Consider the following 20,157-nt stretch of genomic DNA (forward strand, 5'->3'; position numbering starts at 1 on the left):
AAGAGGCAGTGTGAGGAGGCACTATACAACGCCCTGCTGTGAGGATAGAAGAGGCAGTGTGAGGAGGCACTATACACCGCCCTGCTGTGAGGATAGAAGAGGCAGTGTGAGGAGGCACTATATATCTCCTTGCTGTGAGGATAGAAGAGGCAGTGTGAGGAGGCACTATATAGTGCCCTGCTGTGAGGAGGCAATATATATCGCTTGCTGTGAGAGTAGAAGAGGCAGTGTGAGGAGGCACTATACACCGCTCCTGCTGTGAGGCTAGAAGAGGCAGTGTGAGGAGGCACTATACACCGCTCCTGCTGTGAGGCTAGAAGAGGCAGTGTGAGGAGGCACTATACAACGCCCTGCTGTGAGGATAGAAGAGGCAGTGTGAGGAGGCACTATACACCGCCCTGCTGTGAGGATAGAAGAGGCAGTGTGAGGAGGCACTATATATCTCCTTGCTGTGAGGATAGAAGAGGCAGTGTGAGGAGGCACTATATATCGCCTTGCTGTGAGTAGGCAATATATATTGCTTGCTGTGAGAGTAGAAGAGGCAGTGTGAGGAGGCACTATACACCGCTCCTGCTGTGAGGCTAGAAGAGGCACTATACACCGCCCTGCTGTGAGGATAGAAGAGGCAGTGTGAGGAGGCACTATACACCGCCCTGCTGTGAGGATAGAAGAGGCAGTGTGAGGAGGCACTATATATCGCCTTGCTGTGAGGATAGAGGAGGCACTATATATCACCTTGCTGTGAGGAGGCACTATATAGTGCCCTGCTGTGAGGAGGCAATATATATCGCTTGCTGTGAGGGTAGAAGAGGCAGTGTGAGGAGGCACTATACACCGCTCCTGCTGTGAGGATAGAAAAGGCAGTGTGAGGAGGCACTATACACCGCCCTGCTGTGAGGATAGAAGAGGCAGTGTGAGGAGGCACTATACACCGCCCTGCTGTGAGGATAGAAGAGGCAGTGTGAGGAGGCACTATATATCGCCTTGCTGTGAGGATAGAAGAGGCAGTGTGAGGAGGCACTATATATCGCCTTGCTGTGACGATAGAAGAGGCAGTGCGAGGAGGCACTATATATCGCCTTGCTGTGAGGGTAGAGGAGGCAGTGTGAGGAGGCACTATATATAACCTTGCTGTGACGATAGAAGAGGCAGAGTGAGGAGGCACTATATAGCACCTTGCTGTGACGGTAGAAGAGGCAGTGTGAGGAGGCACTATATATCGCCCTGCTGTGACGATAGAAGAGGCAGTGTGAGGAGGCACTATATAGCGCCCTGCTGTGAGGAGGCACTATACACCGCTCCTGCTGTCAGGGGGGGGGGGGGGGGTGGAGCAGTACTAGTGTGAAACTGACTAAGTGTCAGGAGATAAGACTGATGTAATATTACACAGGAAGGGCAATTTATGACATACGGTACCTGCTTTACGCAACACAACAACAATACAAACGGAAACAACGATAAAGATGTCAGGACTGGTAAAAGTATGACCCCCCCATCCCACCCAGAAAAAAATAATTCTGATAAGAACCACGAACACATTGTTCACAGAATTCCCCTACTCTTCCGGAATGTCCGTGAGGTTCAGGAACATTTTTGGAGTACTCCCTGACTTCTGTGAGAGACAGCCAGCCTCCGAGTTCCTGCCCATTACCCTAATGGAGATGGCAGGTCACTGACTGTGTAAGTTCTCCCTCCCTAATATAGGACATCCTGCTACAGAGGAGAGACAGAGCATGAGCAGGGCCATCTTCACATACAGGTACACTGGGCAGCTGCCCAGGGCCCCGCATTTGTAGGGCCCTTTGGACAGGAGTGGGTGGTGGTCAAACAATCAGAGTGACCAGGCAGCATTCTCTACCGGCCTCCCAGCCTGCAGACAGTGAATGGATGCTGATAGGTGAATGGCTGGAGCTATACACCAATCAGAGTGCGGACAGCCATTCACTGCATGGATGCTGGAGGGGCATGTTATGATTTTTTTTTATTTTTTTTATTGGCTCTCATGAATGGGTGAATTGCTTTGCCCAGGGCCTACTATACTGTAAGACAGCCCTGAGCAAGAGGGACATGTGTGTTATGGAGTAATCAACCAATAAAATGCTGCATTTGATTTCTATTCATGTCTTATGTAGGGTATTTGCTCTTTAAATATACAGCAGACTGCACTGGGGTTAGAGGCAGAGTCGTATTACGTTACACTGCTTTTCTCTCACATAGACTGCTGGAATTCACACCCTATTTCTGCCAGGTTTAAATGGGCAACTCATCTTAGGAATTCAGTGCAGCATTTCACCCGGGAATGTGCCCCAGCTCACAGCGTGGAGGGTGCTAGGACATCACCGTTACTTCTTACACCCCGGTGGCGAGACCCTGCATTATAATCAGAGTAATCCAACAGTCTGGCTGCTGAGGTCTACAGTATTCCGCTCACTTGCATTGGATTTACCGATTATATGTCAGAATTCTGCAAGCGATGGAAACACCACTGATAAACACAAGTGATTGGAAACACTGTAAAACAGAAACCAATAGGGCTTCAATGGGGTCGATTCTATTCGGCAACTTAAGAATAGCGCCGGGAATTAGCTCCCGACGCTATTCAATTCAGCTCCAGTTAAGTCGGCGATGTCCCGTTCTCGCCGACTTAACAGGTAGTTTTGTCGGGAGAACGGGCATTCTCCGACTTAACTACCCGCGGCGATGCCGATTCCCGACAGAATCAGCCTCGCGCCGGCCGCGAGGCAGCACTTTTGTCGGGTTTCTTCTCTCATCCCCCGGGGATGAGAGAAGAATTCCCGACAATTGCGGGTCACTAGCAGCTGAATTGAATAGCGTCGGGAGCTAATTCCCGGCGCTATTCTTAAGTTGCCGAATTGAATTGACCCCAATGTCCCTTTAAGCAATCGATCATACATTAATATTTGATGTGCCAATTATTCCTGAGCCCCAGGGACGCACTCTGCGACCTGCAATGGTGCATGCATGTCTCACTGAATCCCGGGCCTTTCACGTGTTTAATTATTACTAGGGTTTGTCTTTAAGAGGTTGGCCGCAGGAAGTGGATCTGGAAGCGCTGGTGAAAGGGAGCCAGGTGCGTATGGAGGAAATCGCGTATTTCCAACAAAGTGTCCATTCTACCTCCTGCCAGCTGGCTCAGATCGCCACATTCAGTCTTCTCCCAAACACCGGGGATGGGGGCTCGGAAGTGCAAGTGTCACAGTTTTGCATGCGGATACTTTGTTCTTCCTCTCTTAAGCTCATTATATACACCAGTCAGTAACGGGGCGCTATATCACAGATGTAAAATAGTCCATTTTAAAAGCCCTCTCCATAGCTTTATCCCCCTTGCATGGAAAGCCCCTATTGAGCGCTACTCCTCCCATCCTTCAACTCATCTCATAGAGCAAGAGGGCGATTATCAATTACCGTATGATGCCCCAATATTCTACAGTCGTACAATTTCTTTATTTCAATCACATATTATAACAGGCATGACTGTTGCAGAAGATGCAAACGCTTGCATAGAGAGCACCCTGATTTTGAGAGCTTACACTCTAGCACTCTATTGGAAAGTTACGTGCACGGCCACTTTCTAATAAGGTTCTGTGTTGTATCCATTTTCTAAGTGAAGGCCCCTAGTGATCATACAGCTAACCCACATATAAAGAACCTGATCCTTGTTTCATAGTTACACACAGAGACAGTGGCTCCCTCTAAACTGTGCAATATGAAGAAATAGAGTAATCTAGTGTGTTCCACTCTGCAAGGAGGAAAATCTGCTGTACTGTGTAACCCAGCGCAGCGGATTCTTCACCATTTACTCCTGAGCGCACAGCAGACAGGAAACAGTAGTCAGTTACTTTTATTACCCTTGTATCTCCCTGCAGTGGCAACAGGACTGTCTATATATAATCTACACAAATAACCTCTTCTGTTCTGCTGACAAATCATATTCCTGACAACTGACTGACGTTGTGGCAAAATGTATCCTACTATACATGTGTATACAATACAATATGACACAACATCTATCAGTTATCAGGGATATGATATGGCAATAAAACAGATATTGACGAACTCTGAAGTATCAGGAACTATTGTGGCAGATAAATATAAATATATGATTTTCTCTTTTAAATCACAACAACAACATACAAATAAAACAGAACAAGTGCACTCGTTGACGGTGGCACAGACGGGAGACAGAGGGTAGAGAGGGCGCTACGTGTAACCGCTTACCATCAATAGCACGGTAGGCAACTTCTGGCAGCTGCTGTGAAACTACTGATCACAAAATGCCTGGACACAGATTTTGCCCGAACCGCAAAACAGCGGTGGGGCATGCTAGGATCTGTAGTTCTACAACAGGTGGTGTGCTGGACATTTCCCACCTCTGTTCTAGAGAATAACCTGTGGTTAAAACGCTGGTACAAGACCTGGACAATTATTATAATACACCGGATGGCGCCATTCATATAACAAGAATATACCATTTCCTCATGAGTTTAGAGTCATTTGTTAGTTCAGATTTCAGTTTGACTGTCCGTGAAGACAATGATATAAACTCATCGGAAAGGATTGTGTTCTATGTCCTAAGCTCTTTACTATCTGGAAGATATAACAAGTAGCGGCATTATATTAGGAGCCGTTTAACGAGCGGTATACACTTCAAGATATATGAGGCAACTATTTATCACCAGAACTGGACTAACCTTCAGGGATCCTATAATAACACCGTCCACAAGTCAAGTGGAGAAATGAAATGACGCATAGAATGGACTTCCTGAGGGGGGACATTCATCATCTCTGACCTGCTGCGAGCGGCGTGGAGGTCCCTCTTCTCTTTAATGCTCACTGGGAAAGCAGATCACGTTTAGCTGGAGGGTAAACACCCGGCTGTAGGACTAGGCCCCATATGTATGTTCTCCTCAGACATGATAAATAAAGAGAGCCCACCACCCACTCCAAGGCGTGTACAGCTCCTCTGTTATTATTAATGCAGGATAACGCTCTCATGTACAGATCAGTCCCTACTAACAGACAGTATCTCAGTTCCTTGGGGATAAGTAGGACTTCCCGGTGGACAGGATGCCGGAATCCACAATACCAACGCCAGCATCCTGATATTTGAAATCCCAACAGGAGGGAGGTATGTTCCTCCCCTACCCCCTAACCCTCCGTTCCCGCAGCCTAACCCCCCCCCCCACCCCCCATTAGTGCCTAACTCTAACCTCCCCCCCCCCCCCCTCCCCCGGTGGTGCCTAAACCTAACCCGCCCTGCCCTACAGCCTAACCCTAGCCCTCCCCCTGTGGGTCCAAGACCCTAAGCCTCCCCGGAGGCACCTAAACCTAACACCCTTCTCCTCCAGGGCCCTAGCCCTAACACACCGGCTATACTTACGCTCGGGATGACGGCTGTCGGACTCCGGCGTCTGTCTCCCGACATTGTCAGCGATTCCGGCGTTGGGATTCCAAGTGCCGGGATCCCGACAGCCGGCATTTTAACTGCATCCCCACTGTACACAGGACCATAAGACAGCCTGTAGCGTGAAATTTGGAAAAACATATCAAAGATGGCTACACGTAATCCAACGGGTGGTATTCATGTGACCGGCGGTTGGGAGACAGACAGTCACATGACCTCCTCCACCATCCCGACCCCTCACTATCCCGATGGTCAGCATGCCGACCAACAGGGACTATTTCCACTCGCCCCTCCCCGCCGGGATCCCGATGTCGGTATGCAACCACCACACAGCAATGGCGCAGAACAATACTGACCCAAAAGCTCAACGGAAATGGCATCTGTTCATACAAGTGATATAGTAATATTTATTACCAATTTATAAGATGATCCAGTTATCCATCCAGAGCACCCAACGGACAGCATCAGGCTCCAACTGGCCCACCGACAGAGGCTTAACCGGTAAGGTACACCAATGAGAACACTGCGCCGGCCAAATGTTCTACATTCCTGATTGGCTACAGGTTGGCAGAGTCCTCCAGCTTTTCTGATGCTCTGGCATGCTGGTCAAGTCGTCCTAACTTTCAAATGTCCTGATTGGCTACAGTTCTGTGCAGTCCTTTTAGTGTTCTAATGCTCCGATTGGCTACGAGTTGGCCATGTCCTGCTAACTTCCAAATGCTCCGATTGGCTACAGGTGTCACTAGCGGTGTAAAGGCTGATCACACGCAGTTATCACAGGCAAAAATAAATAAATGTTCAAGCAGGTGCCTGTGCACCGGTGGAACGCACTTAAAAATGCAAAAAATATCACAACGTTTGCTTCATTTAGGAGACAGAAGAGCATTCAGCTCAATAATAAGCATGAAAAACAAAACTGTAACCAAAAACTAACAACCAACCAAAGCTAATAGCTGGCTAATTCCACAGAAGGGATGCAAATACGAAGCTCTCGCTCAGATAAGTACACTGGCGCACGTGTGCCTCCAAACCAGCCTCATTTCTTCACCGCTGTCCATACGGATGATGGAAAGGCTGATAACCTGCGGAAACGGTCACATGACAAAGAACCTTCAGCTTACATGTGACCTTTAAAGACCATGTTCCATAAAAAGCTAAATGGTTTGCAGGGTCAGGAACGAAGGCCGTGAGCAGAATACCAATTGGGTTCCCGGAACTTAAATATTCCATTAAAAGACTGAGTGGCCATTAACGTGTAGGCAATGACAGAAGGAACTAGAAACAACCCATACTGACCTCTAAGGGGGGAATGCAGGTCTTTTTGAGTGCATGTAAGCAATGGTTCCCGACGGGAGATATTCAAATCGCTCTGCAAATGGGCGCAGGTGTCAACTGCTTATCATCCAAATGCACCGGGTTCAGACATAAAGGGGGGAATTCAAATGTTTGAAAAGTCAGCTGGGTGTCTGTTTTTTCCTATTAGACAGGACAAAGCAGACACCCAACTGACACTTCAAACAATTGAATACCCCCCATAAAGTGGCAAACCATTTGCAAAGTACTGGGCGTGCTGAGTTTGGGTGGATTTCCGCTCACCACCTCAGGAGGGAGAAAGCAAAAATAATGGAAGCCCCCAGAACTTGCGTCCATTGGCACAAAACAATTGAATAGCTCCCCTCACTTTAGACGGGAACTGCGGGAGCCCAAACACAATTGGATTCCAGTCTAAAGTCTGTCATGCCCCCATCACCTAATAATTATAACCGCACACCTCATCTCACACTGACATTAAGGATATATCAATACCTAAAAAAAAATTACTAAAAATAAAAAGATGACTTATTCCTTAATACACAACGCATCACAGAAGTCATTATCGGACAGTCTATTGAATCTCCCCGATATCTTCAATTGTTTTGGTGTTTGCTAATAAAGAAAAAATCCCAAAGGGGAACATTAATGATATTTGCCTATTATTCCCCTTAGGTATAAATGTTTGCTAAACACAATGGGGACGATTAAATTCAGCGACACTTGAATAGCGCCGGCGCTATTCAATACAGCGACAAGTGACACCAATTGTCGGGAATTCTTCTCTCACCCCCGGGGGATGAGAGAGGAAATCCGACAAAAGTGCTGCCGCAAGGCTGATTCTGTCGGGAATCGGCATCGCGGCGGGGAGTTAAGTCAGAGAATGCCCGTTCTCCCGACAATTCAAACTGTTAAGTCCGCGAGAACGGGCCTTCGCCGACTTAACTTGAGCTGAATTGAATAGCGACGGGAGCTAACTCCCGGCACTATTCAACTGTTGCTGAATTGAATTGACCCCTATATTCCTCAAAAAAACACATTAGTGTCAGACGCAAGGTTTGACCGTTTCATGGCACCGCCACTGGCCAGAAATCTTGCGGCAAAGTGGTCAACCCGTCAGTGGTGATCTGCACCAGGAAAATGAAATCACGCACATCTGGCTCCTGTTTGTGTAATGTGGAAACTTGAACATGCTTACCAACACATAGGGAGGGGGTGGGGGGGGGTTAGCCCTGTACTTCCTCCCTGGAATTAACCATTGGTGTGCCAGACTGCACCGCAGCTCTCACACCTAGAAGAAGGGCTGCAAGAGTTGAGCATGGGGTCACAGCTGGCTGCTCCAGGGCCATCCCCCTGTATTTGTGCTGGCAGATTCTCAAGTTCCAGAGTGCTGGCCTTTGAAGTGGGGAAACCTGTTTGGAGACCTTTCAGCAGATGTGATGTCACCACCACAGAAACTGGAGGAACAGGTTTCACTCTTGTCCTCAACTTTTACTCTAGGTCCTTGTGAGTACAAGAAACGGATTGCCAGCTGTTCAGACAAGATAAACTCACGTCAACATGCGGTTCCGTAATTTCATTGGGGGAGATTTATCAAAGCTTAGAGAGAGATAACGCTGTACAGAATGGGTTCCAGTGCAATAGTTCCCTAATTCTACCCCCAATGATTCACCAGCCCCAGAGGAATATTATCATCCGTCGGTAAATAAACCTCAATGCATGTGGTGACAGTCAGGACTGGCTTCAGTCTATGGAACAAACAACAAATCCGTATACGACCCTATCTGCATGGAACAATAAGATAACGACTTAACAAAGGAAACGGTTTTATCAGCTGACCATAAGATTGATGTTATCACAGCGGGGAAAAGGTCATCGCCTGGGGACGTTCAGCAGGTCTGTGCAGCACACTGTGATCACTTTCTCTACCTACAAAGTTACTAGTGACAGATCATTGTGATATTGTACAGGAATTCTGCAGAACCCGGGCACAACTAATGGAGGGAACTCACCAGGTGCCACAATGTATCAAAGTGCATTACACTGAATAGGTGTCGATGCTCCTCCCCCATGGTCTTGCTATTCGCATATGGGAGGGGCACCGACACCTGGCTGGTGTGCTTTAAACAGAGGAGTGCGGAACGTGGTTATTCCAGCCATCTGGACCCCGCAGGTTCAGCAGCACATCCGCAACACGAGCAATATCTTACCGAGCTCCACTGTCAAACATTTGCTTTTATGCTTTAATTAGCAATGAACCAATTACCGTTAATTGCTAGCGATGGGTTTCCATTCACCATAGTCAGGAAAAAACAAAAGTTGGACGTTTAGGGACAGCTTGAACTGCGCATGGGGTCCTGTTGGGAGTCTCGGGAGGTTTATGGCAAGGTTTTCTGTACTGTAATACATGAAATGTGCTCTTTAGTGTGGCGGTGCATGCAACAACCAGGGATCTTTGAATGAGCCACAGAATTAACGTTTTCATTGGTATGGCAGCATGTAACACGCAACTTCTAAATTATGCAACATAACCTTAAAGGTTTCCAAAATTCAAGGACAGATTCGTTTTACAGTATTTGCGTCACTTACAAGAACTCTCACGTTTCACCTATTGCTATACCCAGAATCAGAACGGAATATGCAATTTAACATGTAGTAAAATTGAGTTTCTTGGCATAATTTTGGCAAACAATACGGGCCCATCTACCACGGCCAGGTGACCTCATCAGGTGGGTCCCTAACATTCCGCAAGGCGGACATAATCGCTCCCACATTGTGTTCGCAGGAGCGCAATGTGCGCATCACTGCGTATGTGCCACTCCTCTCCATACACTTGGTTTCATAGCTGACTCCATCATCAGTGCACACTAAAAATTGCCTATACTTGGTCCCAGGGATCTGTATGCAAACAGGTGTAATCCTCCGTAGCCCAGAATCAGCCATTGCTCAGTCAGGTGCTACCTGCAGAAGCCCCATTACACCTACTCACCGGAGGATGTGCTGTACGTATACACAGAACACTCCGTTACCGGACTTGGGCTCAACTCCATCAGACCACAGTACACAAAGATGTAATATATACATATACACACACAGACCGTAACACTGTGCTGCACACATACAAGTAATTGGGAGGACTAACCGTATTGGCCGCAAACAAAAAGAGGCTTTAGTTTAAACCCAGCGAGAATTGTAAGGAACATTTACAGCACCTGTAGTATACGCCTACTAGCATTTAACCCTTCACATCAAGGATAACAGAAATATTTCCAACCGCCTCCTTTCTCTGTCATTCACAATGTATTAGGCAGATGCTATATATGACCTGTGCGTACATTAGAAGGTCCTGTCAGGTAGGTCGGTCTATCAGAGTTCACCGTGACACAGGGAGTCCTCAATCCCAGAACAAACAGAATAAAGGAACAGAGCAAACAACTGGGAACTGATAACCAGACAGCTGCACACAAGGTGCCAGGTCTCATTGTGCGGGAGCTGCATCTACCCAACACAATCTATTCCCAACACAACAGCCTAGGGGCGGCCAGTGACCAATCCGGTTGGACAATCTGATTGCTATCTATCAAGTTTTTACAACCTCGCTATATTAAGCTCGATTTTACTTTTTTTTTTTTATACATATTTTCTTTTCCATTTGATTTGAAACAAACACGACGCATGTTTTACCATCGGGTCACCGAGGAAAGCGAGGTTAAAACATAAGGAGGAGAGTGCAGATCCGGTTGTATAAACTAGAAGGAATGCTAATCCGTAGCTTATACCATAATAAGCGTCATGTGGATGATCCAGCCCACCAGATCTCCAGGAACAAGCCACACTACTGAGGTATGAGGTATGCAGGGCCTCATGACTCAGTGCTGTCACAATCTACAATCTCACATAAAGGTTGTGCCTCAGATATTCGGCGTCCCATAGATGATTCCCTAGTGTCTGTGACGACGGGAACAGACGGAACAGCCATCAATCCAGATAAATAATAAGAATTTACTTACCGATAATTCTATTTCTCGGAGTCCGTAGTGGATGCTGGGGTTCCTGAAAGGACCATGGGGAATAGCGGCTCCGCAGGAGACGGGGCACAAAAGTAAAGCTTTCCGATCAGGTGGTGTGCACTGGCTCCTCCCCCTATGACCCTCCTCCAAGCCAGTTAGGTACTGTGCCCGGACGAGCGTACACAATAAGGGAGGAATTTTGAATCCCGGGTAAGACTCATACCAGCCACACCAATCACACCGTACAACTTGTGATCTAAACCCAGTTAACAGTATGATAACAGCGGAGCCTCTGAAAAGATGGCTCACAACAATAATAACCCGATTTTTGTAACTATGTACAAGTATTGCAGATAATCCGCACTTGGGATGGGCGCCCAGCATCCACTACGGACTCCGAGAAATAGAATTATCGGTAAGTAAATTCTTATTTTCTCTATCGTCCTAGTGGATGCTGGGGTTCCTGAAAGGACCATGGGGATTATACCAAAGCTCCCAAACGGGCGGGAGAGTGCGGATGACTCTGCAGCACCGAATGAGAGAACTCCAGGTCCTCCTTAGCCAGGGTATCAAATTTGTAGAATTTAGCAAACGTGTTTGCCCCTGACCAAGTAGCTGCTCGGCAAAGTTGTAAAGCCGAGACCCCTCGGGCAGCCGCCCAAGATGAGCCCACCTTCCTTGTGGAATGGGCATTTACATATTTTGGCTGTGGCAGGCCTGCCACAGAATGTGCAAGCTGAATTGTATTACACATCCAACTAGCAATAGTCTGCTTAGAAGCAAGAGCACCCAGTTTGTTGGGTGCATACAGGATAACAGCAAGTCAGTTTTCCTGACTCCAGCCGTCCTGGAACATATTTTCAGGGCCCTGACAACATCTAGCAACTTGGAGTCCTCCAAGTCCCTAGTAGGTGCAAGGCACCACAATAAGCTGGTTCAGGTGAAACACTGACACCACCTTAGGGAGAGAACTGGGGACGAGTCCGCAGCTCTGCCCTGTCCGAATGGACAAACAGATATGGGCTTTTTTGAGAAAAAAAACACCAATTTGACACTCGCCTGGTCCAGGCCAGGGCCAAGAGCATGGTCACTTTTCATGTGAGATGCTTCAAATCCACAGATTTGACTGGTTTTAAACCAATGTGATTTGAGGAATCCCAGAACTACGTTGAGATCCCACAGTGCCACTGGAGGCACAAAAGGGGGTTGTATATGCAATACTCCCTTGACAAACTTCTGGACTTCAGGAACTGAAGCCAATTCTTTCTGGAAGAAAATCGACAGGGCCGAAATTTGAACCTTAATGGACCCCAATTTGAGGCCCATAGACACTCCTGTTTGCAGGAAATGCAGGAAACGACCGAGTTGAAATTTCTTTGTGGGGCCTTCCTGGCCTCACACCACGCAACATATTTTCGCCACATGTGGTGATAATGTTGTGCGGTCACCTCCTTTCTGGCTTTGACCAGGGTAGGAATGACCTCTTCCGGAATGCCTTTTTCCCTTAGGATCTGGCTTTCCACCGCCATGCCGACAAACGCAGCTGCGGTAAGTCTTGGAACAGACATGGTACTTGCTGAAGCAAGTCCCTTCTTAGCGGCAGAGGCCATAAGACCTCTGTAAGCATCTCTTGAAGTTCCGGGTACCAAGTCCTTCTTGGCCAATCCGGAGCCATGAGTATAGTTCTTACTCCTCTACGTCTTATAATTCTCAGCACCTTAGGTATGAGAAGCAGAGGAGGGAACACATACACCGACTGGTACACCCACGGTGTTACCAGAACGTCCACAGCTATTGCCTGAGGGTCTCTTGACCTGGCGCAATACCTGTCCCGTTTTTTGTTCAGACGGGACGCCATCATGTCCACCTTTGGTATTTCCCAACGGTTTACAATCATGTGGAAAAAACTTCCCGATGAAGTTTCCACTCTCCCGGGTGGAGGTCGTGCCTGCTGAGGAAGTCTGCTTCCCAGTTTCCATTCCCGGGATGAAACACTGCTGACAGTGCTATCACATGATTTTCCGCCCAGCGAAAAGTCCTTGCAGTTTTTGCCATTGCCCTCCTGCTTCTTGTGTCGCCCTGTCTGTTTACGTGGGCGACTGCCGTGATGTTTTTCCCACTGGATCAATACCGGCTGACCTTGAAGCAGAGGTCTTGCTAAGCTTAGAGCATTATAAATTTACCCTTAGCTCCAGTATATTTATGTGGAGAAAAGTCTCCAGACTTGATCACACTCCCTGGAAATTTTTTCCTTGTGTGACTGCTCCCCAGCCTCTCGGGCTGGGCTCCGTGGTCACCAGCATCCAATCCTGAATGCCGAATCTGCGGCCCTCTAGAAGATGAGCACTCTATAACCACCACAGGAGAGACACCTCCTTGGATATAGGGTTATCCGCTGATGCATCTGAAGATGCGATCCAGACCATTTGTCCAGCAGATCCCACTGAAAAGTTCTTGCGTGAAATCTGCCGAATGGAATTGCTTCGTAGGAAGCCACCATTTTTACCAGGACCCTTGTGCAATGATGCACTGTTTTTAGGAGGTTCCTGACTAGCTCGGATAACTCCCTGGCTCTCTCTTCCGGGAGAAACACCTTTTTCTGGACTGTGTCCAGAATCATCCCTAGGCACAGCAGACGTGTCGTCGGGATCAGCTGCGATTTTGGAATATTTAGAATCCACCCGTGCTGTTGTAGCAGTATCCGAGATAGTGCTACTCCGACCTCCAACTGTTCCCTGGACTATGCCCTTATCAGGAGATCGTCCAAGTAAGGGATAATTAAGACGCCTTTTCTTCGAAGAAGAATCATCATTTCGGCCATTACCTTGGTAAAGACCCGGGGTGCCGTGGACAATCCAAACGGCAGCGTCTGAAACTGATAGTGACAGTTCTGCACCACGAACCTGAGGTACCCTTAGTGAGAAGGGCAAATTTGGGACATAGAGGTAAGCATCCCTGATGTCCCGGGACACTATATAGTCCCCTTCTTCCTGGTTCGTTATCACTGCTCTGAGTGACTCCATCTTGATTTGAACCTTTGTAAGTGTTCAAAAAAAATTTTTTTTTTTTTTTTTTTTATTTATTTTTTTTTAGACTAAGTCTCACCTAGCCTTCTGGCTTCAGTACCACAATATAGTGTGGAATAATACCCCTTTTCTTGTAGTAGGAGGGGTAATTTAATTATCACCTGCTGGGAATACAGCTTGTGAATTTTTTCCCATACTGCCTCCTTGTCGGAGGGAGACCTTGGTAAAGCAGACTTCAGGAGCCTGCGAAGGGGAAACGTCTCGACATTCCAATCTGTACCCCTGGGATACTACTTGTAGGATCCAGGGGTCCTGTACGGTCTCAGCGCCATGCTGAGAACTTGTCAGAAGCGGTGGAACGCTTCTGTTCCTGGGAATGGGCTGCCTGCTGCAGTCTTCTTCCCTTTCCTCTATCCCTGGGCAGATATGATCTTATAGGGACGAAAGGACTGAGGCTGAAAAGACGGTGTCTTTTTCTGCAGAGATGTGACTTAGGGTAAAAAACGGTGGATTTTCCAGCAGTTGCCGTGGCCACCAGGTCCGATGGACCGACCCCAAATAACTCCTCTTCCTTTATACGGCAATACACCTTTGTGCCGTTTGGAATCTGCATCACCTGACCACTGTCGTGTCCATAACATCTTCTGGCAGTTATGGACATCGCATTTACTCATGATGCCAGAGTGCAACTCTGTGCATTTCGCATATATAGAAATGCATCCTTTAAATGCTCTATAGTCAATAAAATACTGTCCCTGTCAAGGGTATCAATATTTTTAGTCAGGGAATCCGACCAAGCCACCCCAGCTCTGCACATCCAGACTGAGGCGATCGCTGGTCGCAGTATAACACCAGTATGTGTGTATATACTTTTTATGATATTTTCCAGCCTCCTGTCAGCTGGTCCTTGAGGACGGCCCTATCTATAGACGGTACCGCCACTTGTTTTGATAAGCGTGTGAGCGCCTTATCCACCCTAAGGGGTGTTTCCCAACGCGCCCTAACTTCTGGCGGGAAAGGGTATACCGCCCATAATTTTCTATCGGGGGGAACCCACGCATCATCACACACTTTATTTAATTTATCTGATTCAGGAAAAACTATGGTAGTTTTTTCACATCCCACATAATACCCTCTTTTGTGGTACTTGTAGTATCAGAAATATGTAACACCTCCTTCATTGCCTTTAACGTGTGGCCCTAATAAGGAATACGTTTGTTTATTCACCGTCGACACTGGATTCAGTGTCCCTGTCTGTGTCTGTGTCGACCGACTAAAGTAAACGGGCGTTTTAAAAACCCCTGACGGTGTTTTTGAGACGTCTGGACCGGTACTAATTGTTTGTCGGCCGTCTCATGTCGTCAACCGACCTTGCAGCGTGTTGACATTATCACGTAATTCCCTAAATAAGCCATCCATTCCGGTGTCGACTCCCTAGAGAGTGACATCACCATTACAGGCAATTGCTCCGCCTCCTCACAACATCGTCCTCCTACATGTCGACACACACGTACCGACACACAGCACACACACAGGGAATGCTCTGATAGAGGACAGGACCCACTAGCCCTTTGGAGAGACAGAGGGAGAGTTTGCCAGCACACACCAAAAACGCTATAATTATATAGGGACAACCTTATATAAGTGTTTTCCCTTATAGCATCTTTTTTATATATTTCTAACGCCAAATTAGTGCCCCCCCTCTCTGTTTTAACCCTGTTTCTGTAGTGCAGTGCAGGGGAGAGCCTGGGAGCCTTCCCTCCAGCCTTTCTGTGAGGGAAAATGGCGCTGTGTGCTGAGGAGATAGGCCCCGCCCCTTTTTCGGCGGCCTCGTCTCCCGCTCTTAACGGATTCTGGCAGGGGTTAAATATCTCCATATAGCCTCCGGAGGCTATATGTGAGGTATTTTTAGCCAAAATAGGTATTCATTTGCCTCCCAGGGCGCCCCCCTCCCAGCGCCCTGCACCCTCAGTGACTGCCGTGTGAAGTGTGCTGAGAGGAAAATGGCGCACAGCTGCAGTGCTGTGCGCTACCTTTAGAAGACTGAGGAGTCTTCTGCCGCCGATTCTGGACCTCTTCTTACTTCAGCATCTGCAAGGGGGCCGGCGGCAAGGCTCCGGTGACCATCCAGGCTGTACCTGTGATCGTCCCTCTGGAGCTGATGTCCAGTAGCCAAGAAGCCAATCCATCCTGCACGCAGGTGAGTTCACTTCTTCTCCCCTAAGTCCCTCGTTGCAGTGATCCTGTTGCCAGCAGGACTCACTGTAAAATAAAAAACCTAAGCTAAACTTTTCTAAGCAGCTCTTTAGGAGAGCCACCTAGATTGCACCCTTCTCGGCCGGGCACAAAAATCTAACTGGCTTGGAGGAGGGTCATAGGGGGAGGAGCCAGTGCACACCACCTGATCGGAAAGCTTTACTTTTGTGCCCCGTCTCCTGCGGAGCCGCTATTCCCCATGGTCCTTTCAGGAACCCCAGCATCCACTAGGACGATAGAGAAATACTGTATATACAATGGGTATGGGACTCAAGGTCGACACCCATTGGTCGACAGTGGGTAGGTCGACACTAGAAATAGGTCAACATGGCCATTAGGTCGACATGAAAAAAGGTTGACATGAGTTTTTTTTTGTGTGCGTCGTTCTCTCCGTCAAGTGACCGGGAACCCCAATTAGTGCACCGCGTCCCCTTGCATGGCTCATTTCGCCCGCCATGCTGCGGGCAGGTTGCCTCACTCAACTACCGCTGCGCTCGGCACGGGTTACCGTTCCCAATCGTAGTCCACGTGGATCGTAAAGTATGAAAAAGCCCCAAAAAATTGTGAAAAACTTGTGTCGACCTTTTTTCATGTCGACCCAATGGCTGTGTCGACCTACCCACTGTCGACCAATGGGTGTGGACCTAGAGTCCGGATTATGCGAAGTATAATGACATATAGAAGATTACGGTATAAATGAGCCTGCTCCTTCCAGTCCAGCTTCCCACCAGTCTGTACATGTATATAATTGCTCACATACATTATTCTCAGGATGCAGATGATCGCAGAACCCGCGCTTCCCACATAATGACAGGAAACTCAGCCTCTATAAATGACCTAAAAGCAACATACTCTATTTGTTTTTAATTACGTGTCCGCATCGCGTTACGTCAGCAACCTCTTCTGTAGTTTCCAATGTGATTATAAAGCTGCTCTCCACAATTAGGACACAATAAACATTTACTGCTAACATGGGGTCAGCCACAGATCAAACCGATAATAAATTACAGTGTATATGCATATGTATATATACACAAGCACAGCGCTGGAAAACCAAAGTATTAATGTGGGCCCCCTACAATCCGTAACAAACGTGTGTATGTGATGGGGAAGAGTGAACGGTATTGTGCCATCAGTGCTTCAATACCCACAGAACAGTTTTCTCTGAAAAATCATTCAGCTGTTTCTTACTGCACGCTGCCATATTTCTCTGAGACTGTCACGCACATCAATAAGATGCTCCTCTTACCAGCAGTGTAGGTTACAGCAGTTTTACTGCCTTTATTTACCAACATATTAAACCAGAATTTTTTTCTAAAGAAATTCAAATATGGAAATGGTTTACAGGGAGATCATGGGCGTGATGTGACCGCTGCATTAAATGCTCATTTATCTCATACACCAGGACAGTTTTACTCAATGCTGTTTTTTTTTTATTTTCTGTAAGGTTTTAGATTGGTGGGGTGGAGTGCTCTCCCCAGGGACTATTTCATGGGTGCCCCCACCTGGTATTCTTCTTACACCGCCCAGCTGACAGTTGGGGAGACACCAGTGGTGCAAGTAGAAAAAAAATGTGTTATAGGCACTGTGTGCGCGCGCGTCGAAGGCGCGCGCCAAAAAATGGGTGTGGCCAAATGCCACATGGGGCATGGCCAATGAAAATTGGGGCGTGATACACATATGGGGGGAGGGGCAGATACACAAATGCCCCCAGAGTGCCAGATATACATGTCCCCCCAGTGCCAGATATGCCCCCAGTGCCAGATATACATGCCCCCTTTCCCTGCTGCTCACTGCTGCTGCTGGTGTCTTGATCCTGTGTGTGTGTGAGGGAAGGAGAGTGCAGCCTGCGCCTGTCCTGCCCCTCAGTCGGTGCGGGTGTCATTGTCTTCCTTCAATTCTGCGCCATCCGTGAGCCAATCAAAGCTCGCGGTCCGGCAGCGATGGCTGCCGATCCACGAGCTTTGATTGGCTCACGGATCGGCGCTGACTTGAAGAAAGACACTGAGGGGCAGGAGAGCGAATGCTGCGCAATCCTCCCCTCAAGAAGCGGCGCCGGTGAGCAGCAGAGGGAGTGAGCGTCGGCCCGTCGGCGTGGGTATGGCGTACCCACCGCTAAATTCTTAAGGGTACGCCGTACCAACCAACTTGCACCGCTGGGAGTCACTACATCTGGCACCCAGGGCTGACCCAACTTCCAGAAGACTATACTGGCATCAGCCATCGGGGGGCATTGTGAGAAACAGACATGCTTACCGCACATAGCCACCCCTGCTGTAAGGAGGATCCCGGCCAGGGGTACCCACCTCCACAGGTCTCGTCTGCCTCGGACCCGGCCCGCCCTGCTCTCCAGGCAGGCACGCAGCTTACGCCTCTCCTACCTGGAGCATCCAGATCATAGGTCAGCCTTAATTAGGGCGAGTCAATACATTGACCACTAATAAGAGACATGGACAAAAGGTCAACATGAAAATTCGGTTGACATGTAAGCGGTCTACGGTGCTTATGGTCGACAGGTACAAAAGGTCAACACACATATGGTCGACACAGCTTTTTAGTTTTTTCAAAACTTTTTTATACTTTATCATCCATGTGGATTACGATTGGGAAAAGTAACCAGTGCCGCGAGCAGCGGCAGCAGAGCGAGGCACCTGGCCCGAAGCATGGCGGCTCCTCGTACGTGTCGACTTTTTACACTGTCAACCTTTTCAGCATTCAACATTTGCCACGTCGACCAATAGTGGCGGACCTAATGACTGTCTACCTACTTAGGGGCGATTCTATAATCCGTACCCCTACCTGGAGCCCGTCAGACAGCATAGAGGCCTACACATCACCACTAATGGGCCAGTTACACATCCAGAACACTAGTGCACAACGGCCTGCACATCCAGAACACTAGTGCACAACGGCCTGCACATCCAGAACACTAGTGCACAACGGCCTGCACTTCCAGAACACTAGTGCACAACGGCCTGCACATCCAGAACACTAGTGCACAACGGCCTGCACATCCAGAACACTAGTGCACAACGGCCTGCACATCCAGAACACTAGTGCACAACGGCCTGCACATCCAGAACACTAGTGCACAACGGCCTGCACATCCAGAACACTAGTGCACAACGGCCTGCACATCCAGAACACTAGTGCACAACGGCCTGCACTTCCAGAACACTAGTGCACAACGGCCTGCACATCCAGAACACTAGTGCACAACGGCCTGCACATCCAGAACACTAGTGCACAACGGCCTGCACATCCAGAACACTAGTGCACAACGGCCTGCACATCCAGAACACTAGTGCACAACGGCCTGCGCATCCAGAACACTAGTGCACAACGGCCTGCGCATCCAGAACACTAGTGCACAACGGCCTGCGCATCCAGAACACTAGTGCACAACGGCCTGCACATCCAGAACACTAGTGCACAACGGCCTGCACATCCAGAACACTAGTGCACAACGGCCTGCACATCCAGAACACTAGTGCACAACGGCCTGCACACCCAGAACACTAGTGCACAACGGCCTGCACACCCAGAACACTAGTGCACAACGGTTTGCACACCCAGAACACTAGTGCACAACCGTCTGCACATCCAGAACACTAGTGCACAACGGCCTGCACATCCAGAACACTAGTGCAAAACGGCCTGCACATACAGAACAATAGTACACAATGGCATGCTGCTCACGCCCTGCCCCCCCCCCCCCCCCCCAAAAAAAAAATACCTCATAATGCTGCCGGGCAATTCCTCTTGGACAGGAAATTATGTCCAATTGAACTGAGGTGCTAATTAAGTCACCTGTGCGCAGAACCCAATCAGTAGCGTCGTCAATTCCTGCCTAACACTGGATACTAATGAACTGAAAAGCTGCATGCTCAAAATGCCTGCCTGCCTCAGCTCATGTGAATGGACAGACTGCATTCTCATAATGGTCACGCTCGCAATATAGCTGTCAGTACCGTGCCTTGTGCCTCAGTTCCTAGTGAATGGATAGGCTGCGGTTCTCAGAACCGTGGGGAATTGCCTGGACAAGTAACGCACGTAACAGCTTTTACACAATAACCATTGAATGGGTCAGGGATGTCTGCCGCCACGCCGGCTTTCGGAACTTTGAAGA

The 20,157-nt window shown here is 48.4% G+C and overlaps 1 protein-coding gene across 4 annotated transcripts in view; it reads right to left on the reverse strand.

Moving 5' to 3' along the window:
• The window catches only part of ADD3 (adducin 3), a 141,655-nt gene that overhangs the window by 107,570 nt on the left and 13,928 nt on the right, over nucleotides 1-20,157 (reverse strand). Inside the window, exon 1 of one of the 4 annotated variants that reach the window (XM_063962642.1) lies at nucleotides 9,003-9,134. The exons of the other annotated variants lie outside the window; for them this stretch is intronic. The gene's annotated coding sequence lies outside the window, so the exon portion shown is untranslated. Of the gene's footprint in view, nucleotides 1-9,002; nucleotides 9,135-20,157 lie in introns of those variants that run through there. 4 annotated transcript variants of the gene reach the window in all.

The sequence above is a fragment of the Pseudophryne corroboree genome, chromosome 3, assembly GCF_028390025.1.
Source record: "Pseudophryne corroboree isolate aPseCor3 chromosome 3, aPseCor3.hap2, whole genome shotgun sequence".
NCBI classification, from domain to species: domain Eukaryota; kingdom Metazoa; phylum Chordata; class Amphibia; order Anura; family Myobatrachidae; genus Pseudophryne; species Pseudophryne corroboree.